We start from the raw sequence: 8,463 nt of genomic DNA, 5'->3' as shown, positions 1-8,463 counted from the left end.
ACAGAGGTAGATTGGAGAAAGAAGATTGAGATTTTGATGCAGGTGTTCAAAACAAAGAAGGGTCTGGGCAGAATAGATGGAGAGAGAGTGTTCCCATTGGCAGAAGATGATCACTGACATAAGGTAATTGACAAAAGAACCAGCAATGACATGAAAACCAGTTCAACTCAGTGTATATTTAGGATCTCCAGTGTCCTCTCTGTGTGTGGTGGAGGCTGATAAAGTTGGGGCTTTCAAAGGGAATTGGATAACACCTCAGGAAAGAACATTTGCAGGAAGGGACTAGATGTTGGATGTCCCTGGAGAGCATTGGCAGACAGTAGGTAGCGGTATAGATGGATATATCTTAGATTGGGTAAGAATTGAAAGTGTTGTCCACGTGGGATTGGTCTTGGGATTCTTGCTTTTTTTGATTTATGTAAATGATTGATAGATAGGTGTTGTGGGCAAAATCTCTAAATTTGCAGAAGATACTAAGCGAGGGAGAATAGTGATTTGTGAGGAGGATGCGGAGCAACGTCAGAAGAATATTGACAAGTTGCCCAAATGGGCAGACACCTGGCAGATGAATTTCATTGAAGAGAAATGAGAGGTAATGCATTTTGTTAGATGAAACATGAGACAACACAGGCTCATTGATATAACTTTGAGGGGAGTACAGGAGCAGATGGAATTTGGCGTTTATGTCCATGATTCTTTGAAGGTGGCCAGGCAAGTTGAAACAATTGTTAAGAAGGCTTATAGGAACCTAGTTAAAAATCACACAACTGAGCTGAAAATGTGTTGCTGGAAAAGCGCAACCGACAGGGTACCCTTCGTTGTTCAGTATTTCCCAGGAGCTGAAAAACTACGCCATGTTCTTCGTGACCTGCAACACATAATCAATGAGGATGAGCACCTCACCAAGACCTTCCCCAGACCTCCACTACTTGCCTTTAAACAACTGCCAAACCTCAAACAGATCATTGTTCATAGCAAGCTGCCTGGCTCTCAGCACAACTCCATATAACCCTGTCACGGTAAGCGCTGCAAGACATGTCAGAGTGTGGACATAGATACCACCATTACATGTGGGGACGCCTCCCACCTTGTACATGGCAGGTACTCATGTGACTCAGCCAATGTTATCTATCTTGTACGTTGCAGGCAAGGATGTCCTGAGGCATGGTACATTGGGGAAACTGAGCAAAGGCTACGACAACGGATGAATGGGCACCACACAACAATCAACAGACAGGAATGTTCCCTCCCAGTTGGGGAACACTTCAGTGGTCCAGGACATTCGACCTCGGACCTTCGGGTGACCATCCTCCAAGGCAGACTTCAGGACAGGCAGCAGCAAAAAGTGGCCAAGCAGAGGCTGATAGCTAAGTTCGGTACCCATACACACAGACAGACAAAGACCCACATGCACACATATGTTTTGTGGGGTGAATTTGTACTTGCAGGGTTACAATGTACTTTGCTGAAAAACTGCATGCATTCATGTAAACCTCTGAGCTCAAAAACTGCATGAATTCATGTAAAACTCCGTTATCTCACTTTTTAAATTAGAATCAATCTAAACATCATGGCATAGACAGAGAACACAGGGGACTAACACCTTCAACATATTGTCTAGCTATCACCCATTGTTAACAGCTAACCTGAGAATGCAACTTTTTAAAAGAAAACGTTTTGTGATTTACACATGAAAGCAGTGAAACTATCATGATATTCGAACAGATGAAAGACTCAACCGACAATCAGTTTTTCAATGTATAATTTCAGTTACATCACACTGTAATTCTTTGCTATAAATTCTGTGTGTTAGGATTGAGCCCTCCACTCTCACCTGATGAAGGAGCAACGCTCCGAAAGCTAGTGCTTCCAAATAAACTTGGTGTAGTGTGATTTTTAACTTTGTATACCCCAGTCCAACACCGGCATCTCCAAATCATTGTAGGATCCTTGGGTTTATAAGTAGAGGTAAAGACTATAAAAGCAAGGAAGTGATGCTACATGTTTACAAATCATTGGTCAGACCACATTTGAAGTAATGTGCTCAGTCTGGGTACTCTATTTAAGGAATGACATTAAAACCCTAGAGAGAGTGCAAAGGTCATTTACTAGAATAATACCAGGAATTAAGGTTTTTAAATAAAAAGAAAGAACTAGTTTAGTTTGGGAAACTTGGTCAGCGTGGACAAATTGGACCAAAGGGATTGTTTCTGTGCCGAATGGCACTATGACTCTCTCAGCTTTGGGGTTTTGCAGAGTCATATTCCTTTTGTTTCTCTGATCTCTTTCTGCCCATGTGTTAGGCTCCTTCCATACCTGTTTCCCTATTCACAGAAATCTATTATTGGAAACAGGTTGGGAATTCTAGATCCATCCTCCCAGTACCATTTTGGGTTAACCATGTTATCTACTAAACCCTGCAAAAATCTTGATTTCTGGCCTGAGTCTTACAGTTCTTTTGGCTGAGAGTCACATGAAATTAGCACAGTGATTCTCACCACTTGGTTGAGTAGGTTTTCTCACCTTATCTTACCAAGCTCACTGCATTAATTGGTGTTTCAGCCCGAATGGTGAGATTGGTGTCTGACTTCCACCTCATCTTACCATACGCCATTCCCAGAGCAACATACTACTCACCTGAGATTCCAGAATTCACTGGCATCACTGGCACTGGTGTCATCTTTTAAATCTCAATGTGAACCTGAACAGGTACTGTCTAGAGCCACTCTGCATTGTTCCTGATATTTTCCCCAGGGATGTCAAATGGGGCTAAGTTGGCACCTTGTCTAATAAACATAGTCCCAGAACTTGTGCTGTATGGGACGGTGCACAGCTGGAAGTTCCTCGTCTCCCAGCTCAAGCAGTGGAGACCTTGACACCAACCATGCTAACCTGCTCTGACATTGTCATCTACAAAGCTGTCTCAGCCATCTGAAGAAATACCCAGCATTATAAGGCAGAGGTTAATGTCCTTCTTTACTCAGTAGTACAAGTGTCACCATCTTCTCCTCATTATTTCTTGTTCAATCTATCTCTCCTCCCACATCTCACCATAGCTCATGCTCTACTACTCTCATTAAAGACTGCAACATCTTACTCACCCACACTCACTCTCACCCATCACAATGTATGTCAATACTCTCATTCTACATGCCCACTGCATGGCACAGTCACTTCATAAACCTCTCCATCTGCATCAACAGCAAAGCTGTGACACCCATTTTCATCTTCTGTAATACCTGCCACACTCTCATTCCAGGACCAAAACAGCTCACAAAATGACATTAAAAACTCAACACAGTTGGTGTGCTGCCTGTTATCTGACTCCTCATGAGCTGATGGTCCTGACTCTGACCACCTTGAGGAGGACCTGGACTGGTACTGGAGGCTGCCCTTGACTTAATGTGCAAGGATTTTGTGATTGATAGCCATCCCCTTTTACAGGACTGAGGATTGCTGACAGCTATGGCAAGCTCCTGGCTTAATGTCTATGCTAAATAACACGGCAAGACAATAGTAACATGAGCCCTAGATCACTAGCTGCAAGGGCAGTGCACAAAAAAACAAGGCACTGCAAGGCAGTGACACAGTGAGCATCCAATTAGGCTCAGAGAGAGGAAACTTTATGGTAGCCAGCAAGAAAAGCTTGAAAATGCAGCTTGGTCCAGTTCCTATGCTGAGTGCATGTCCGTGACAGTCCTTGTTGGAGCATTACAACTATAGTTACCAGAGTAGCCTGAAATGTAGTATTGAAGTGCAGAAGTGCCACTTAAGTGGATTGATCATGTGTCAGGATGTTTCGTAGAGGCTGGCATATATCAGAATGTCACTGTTTGTAAATGTGAGATGGATATTGCCAGTGCTCATAGATCATGCCCAAGATGTTGATGCCGAGTGTCCAACATGAAGGCAGTTTGGAGCAGGTGGTGAGTTGAGCTTCTATGTTGGGCTTTCCCAATGACTACTTTGTATGTCAAGTTCGATAAAATCACACCCCATGGTGTGTTGGGCTATTAACAAGCCATTTAATAAACAATCAACGAGTGTCACTGGGACCTCGCCTCAGGCTACTGATAATCTCTCCAGGCTACTTGAGGCCACCTGCTGCGCTTTTCCAGCAACACATTTTCAGACTTGAGAAAAGAGTTGAAGATCAACATGGAAATGAGCCTTGCTGAACGTCTCACCCGATTCCACCACACAGTTCTCCACAGTCCACATCACTCTGATAAGACTCTGCTCACAGTTTTGTTTTGAATTGGCTAAACTTGTGAAGACTGGAAACTTGGGCACTAAAGATGTTTTACATCACAATTTTGAAGATATGAATTACAGTAACAGAAGGGTTGGGAGAAAATTACAAGTTCTAGGAGTGATTTGGAGATGCCGGTGTTGGACTGGGGTGTAAAAAGTTAAAAATCACACAACACCAGGTTATAGTCCAACAGGTTTAATTGGAAGCACACTAGCTTTTGGAGCGACACTATCACCTGATGAAGGAGCGTCGCTCCGAAAGCTAGTGTGCTTCCAATTAAACCTGTTGGACTATAACCCAGTGTTGTGTGATTTTTAACAAAGTTCTAGGAAATTTGCATCAGATGTTGTCAATCCTGATCTGGGCACTGCAATTGGAAGCCTCAAGTCACAACTAAACACTGATAGAAATGAGTTAGAGTCAAGTTACTTCAATGTCACTAACACAACATACTATTTAATTAGTCATTTGTACTTAGGTAGAGTTCTGGAATACTGTGAATATGGTATTTCAAAATGATAATTTACTTGCATCAACCATTATTCTGTACTTTACATTCCATGCAATTGCTATTGTCATTGTTGATTGCACAACAGTAGCTTTATGTCATAGAAGAACTGTAAACAGCAATGCTCACAGGATTATTATTATTGATTTAAATCTGCATCAAATCACCCACAGAGTGGTGCATTACTCAAAAGGTCCATTCTTCGGCACAATTGAGATTTTATTCATGTATGTATTTATCAGCAATAAAAAGAACTTCTACTTAGGATGATGTTGCTCAGCTAGACACTTACAATCCTGCAACAGGAATCCAATTGTTCAATCACAATCTCTCACTAGCATCCTGCTTTGTGACAAACCAACCTTACAGTTCATGGCATTCTATTAGTCTCTAGCATTTGGAGCAGCCACGATAAATTGGTTTTATTTTTGTAGCTCAGAACTAAAGAGAGAAATGTGATCTTTGTTATGTGGAAAGAAAAGATCAGTTACTTTTCAAATGATCAGGTACTTTTCTATATATGGTCTTAGATCTGGTCCTTGAAGAGATTTATGACTGGACTTTCATGATAATGGCAGGAGGTAGAAGTTGGGGGCTTGTTCTGGGTCATGATTCTGTTCCAATTTATGTTATACTATTTGCGGGGTCATTCCCATAATTAAGTTTGGCAGTCAATTAAAAGACAGGAAAGAGGGAATGGATGCAGGCCAGCTAAACCCCCACATAAACCCTGCTGTGGCCACTATTCACACCTGCTAGCAGGTGGCAGATGAATCTCTGGACATGTTTCATTGAACTGAACCAAGGGAAGATAGATTAGGAAGCTGAAGTTCTGGCTTCTGGGCCTGGCAACGGCCAGGGTCTCAGTTGGAAACCAGGCAGTGCTGCTTGGGAATGTAAAGGACAGGGACAGGTCATCTTTCCAGAGAATGGTAGGAAGAGACTACCAACCAAATGTAAAACAGATCTGGTTGGAAGCAGCTGTCATTGTCAGTGGCAGCTTATTAAAGGAGGAATGCAGATGCAGTATTCTGACCATGAGGGGTGACTTTACAGAGGTTTATATAACCATGAAGGGCATGGATAGGATAATAGACAAAGTCTTTTCACTTGGATGGGGTGTCCAGAATTAGATAGCATAGGTTTAGGGTGAGAGGGGAAAGATATAAAAGGGACCTAAGGGGCAACCTTTTCATGCAGAGGGTGGTATGTGTATGAAATGAGCTGCCAGAGGTAGTGGTGGAGGCTGGTACAATTGCAGCATTTAAAAGGCATCTGGATGGGTATATGAATAGGAAGGTTTGGAGGGATATGGGCCAAATGCTGGCAAATGGGACTAGATTAGATTAGGATATCTGGTCGGCATGGACGAGTTGGACCAAAGGGTCTGTTTCCATGCTGTACATTTCTATGTCTATGTCTCTAAATACTGAATCATAGCACAGCCCCTTGTATCTGTGCTAGGTCTCTGAAGGATCAATTTACTTAGTACCAATCCCTGACCTTCTGCCCAGATCATGATTAAATTCCCTCTTGACAGCCTCAATTTACTCTGCCTCCAGCACACTCTCAGGCAGCCAATTCGAAATCATTGCACAAAAAATCATTTTCTCATGTTGCATTGCTTCTTTTGTCTATAACTATAAATCTGTGTCCCCTTGTTTCAGACCTTTCCACCAATGTGTCAAATGTTTCCCTACCTGCTCTGTCCAGGTTCCTCATGAATTTGTATATTTCTATTAGATTTCATCTGAGCCTTCTCTTCTCAAGGGCAACAGTTTCAATTTCTCCATTGTATTTATATAACCAAAAGTTCTCATCCAGAGAAGAATTCTCATGAATCTTTTCCATACTCTCTCTAATTCTACTCTGTGGGATCCAGAACTGGATTGAGTACTCCAGCTGAGTCTGAACCTAATGTTTTTATTTAAGTTTAACATAACTGTTTTACTATTGTATTCTTCCTGCCCATTAATAAAGCTTAAGATACTGGATGCTTTTTTAAGGGCATTCTCAATTTGTTCTGTAACCTTCAATGATTTATGCATATATAACATTCTGGAAGATTTAATACTGAGCAGAGCCATAAGTACCGCCCATGATGATGCTGTCAGATGGACCAATGTGCAGGACAGCCAATGCATGTTTTCTAACTTTGTGTGTGGGGGACAAATGCATTGCAAGATAGTAGCAATATGATCCAGGTACCTCTGGCTGAGGGGATGAAACAGATAATGGCAAGCAAAGGATTTTGAGAGCATCCAGGTAGGCTCAGAATGAATGAATAACGCAACAGTGAATGAAGAGCCTAGAGATGAAGCCTGGTCCTCTCCATGAACTGGGAGCACGTTCCTTAGTAAACAGTGTCCTTGCAGCAACATTACAATGATAATTGCTCATGTAACCCAAGATGCAACATTGAAGTGCAAAATTGTCAAATGTACCCTTTGCCCTCACCTTCCACAACACTAATTCATACTGCACTCTGGAGACAAAATACAGATTAGATGATTGCTGTGTAAATGAGGTCAAGCTAAAAGAACATTATGTTTGAAAAATTCCACGTTCTGAGGAAGGGTCACTCAACCCAAAACATTAACTCTATTTCTCACCACAGATGCTGCCAGACCTGCTGAGCTTTTCCAGTAATCTCTATTTTTCTTTCTGATTTACAGCCTCCACAGTTCTTTCAATTTTTCTTTATTATTTAACTCACAGCCACTTCTCTTCTAGACATACCCACCTTGAAGATGTTCTGCTCCTTTCTCCAACAGGATTTCCATTCCAATCTTTTTTCTTGTCTGCTATCATTAATTTCACTGTTGCTCCTAGTGTTTGACCAGGAATTTGCTAAAACTCGTTTGCACAGGCTCATCACATCTAAATGACTGCCTCCAGCTCAGACTCACCCCAAGTGGATTCCAACTTAAGTTTCATCTGTCAGAGTTCTGAAGAAGGGTCACTCAACCCGAAGTGTTAACTTTGATTTCTCTCCACAGATGCTGCCGAACCTGCTGAGCTTTTCCAGCAATTTCTATTTTTGTTTTTTTTACTTTTCAAATGTCTTTTGATAAAATTGTGGAATAGTTACAATACAGAAGAAGGTCATTCAACCCATCTTATTTCCACAAAAGTATTACATCTTGTCCCACTGACCTCCCTTCTTCCTAAAACACTGCATTTTTTTTTTCTTTTGAAACACATGTTCAATTTCCTTTTAAAATCCACAATTGAACAAGCCTTGACCCTCTTAGGCAATACCTTATAGATCTTAACCATACGTGACAATAAAAAAAGCTTTCTAAAGTTGTCTTTGCGTCATTCATCACTCACTGTAACCTCAGTGCTCTGTGGTTCCCAGCCTTCTGACAATGGGAACAGTTTCTATTTATTCTATATAGACCGAACATGATTTTGAATACTTCAATCAAATCTTTCCTTCACCTTCTCGAGGGAGAGCAATACCAATTTCTCTAACCTATCCTCATAACTGAAGTCCCTCATACCCTGAAACCCTTACTGAAATCTATATAGATCACATCTACAGCTCTGACCTCATTAATCTTCTTTGTTACTTCTTCAAAAAACTCAATCAAGTTTGTGAGACATGATTTCCCACGCACAAAGCCATGTTGACTATCCCGAATCAGTCCTTGCCTTTCCAAATACATGTACATCCTGTCCCTCAGGATTCCCTCCA

This window comes from Chiloscyllium plagiosum, chromosome 5 (assembly GCF_004010195.1).
Source record: "Chiloscyllium plagiosum isolate BGI_BamShark_2017 chromosome 5, ASM401019v2, whole genome shotgun sequence".
In the NCBI taxonomy this organism is placed as follows: domain Eukaryota; kingdom Metazoa; phylum Chordata; class Chondrichthyes; order Orectolobiformes; family Hemiscylliidae; genus Chiloscyllium; species Chiloscyllium plagiosum.
Note: the sequence above shows the minus strand (reverse complement) of the source record.